The sequence below is a fragment of the Micropterus dolomieu genome, unplaced genomic scaffold (genome assembly GCF_021292245.1).
Source record: "Micropterus dolomieu isolate WLL.071019.BEF.003 ecotype Adirondacks unplaced genomic scaffold, ASM2129224v1 contig_14979, whole genome shotgun sequence".
Taxonomy (NCBI): domain Eukaryota; kingdom Metazoa; phylum Chordata; class Actinopteri; order Centrarchiformes; family Centrarchidae; genus Micropterus; species Micropterus dolomieu.
The window spans coordinates 1-365 of NW_025743965.1; the positions used below are offsets into that span (position 1 = coordinate 1).

At 53.7% G+C, this 365-nt stretch overlaps 1 pseudogene; it reads right to left on the bottom strand.

Moving 5' to 3' along the window:
• Window positions 1-113: 113 nt before the first annotated feature.
• On the bottom strand, window positions 114-232 carry LOC123967069 (annotated as a pseudogene).
• Window positions 233-365: the final 133 nt, after the last annotated feature.

The window sequence follows — 365 nt, forward strand, 5'->3', positions numbered from 1 at the left end:
AGAAGCAGCAGCAGCAGCAGCAGCAGCGCCCCCTGCTGTTTCCTAAAGAGACGTTCAAAAACTCTCCTTTCACCGAAGCGCCCTCTGCCGTTTTTCGATGGCGAAGCGAAAAAGGCTTACAGCACCGGGTATTCCCAGGCGGTCACCCGTCCAAGTACTAACCAGGCCCTGCTCTGCTTAGCTTCTGATGCCTGACGAGATCGGGCGCTCCCAGAGCAGTGTGGCCGTAAGCCACTCAGGCACCCCCAAACGGCCCTTCAAAAGATTTTCTACGGCTAATTGACAAAAAACGTATTCTGCCCATAATGTCCAAGGTGATCCAGAGTCACTTGGAATCCACAGGCACTGATTCCTGGGTAAACATC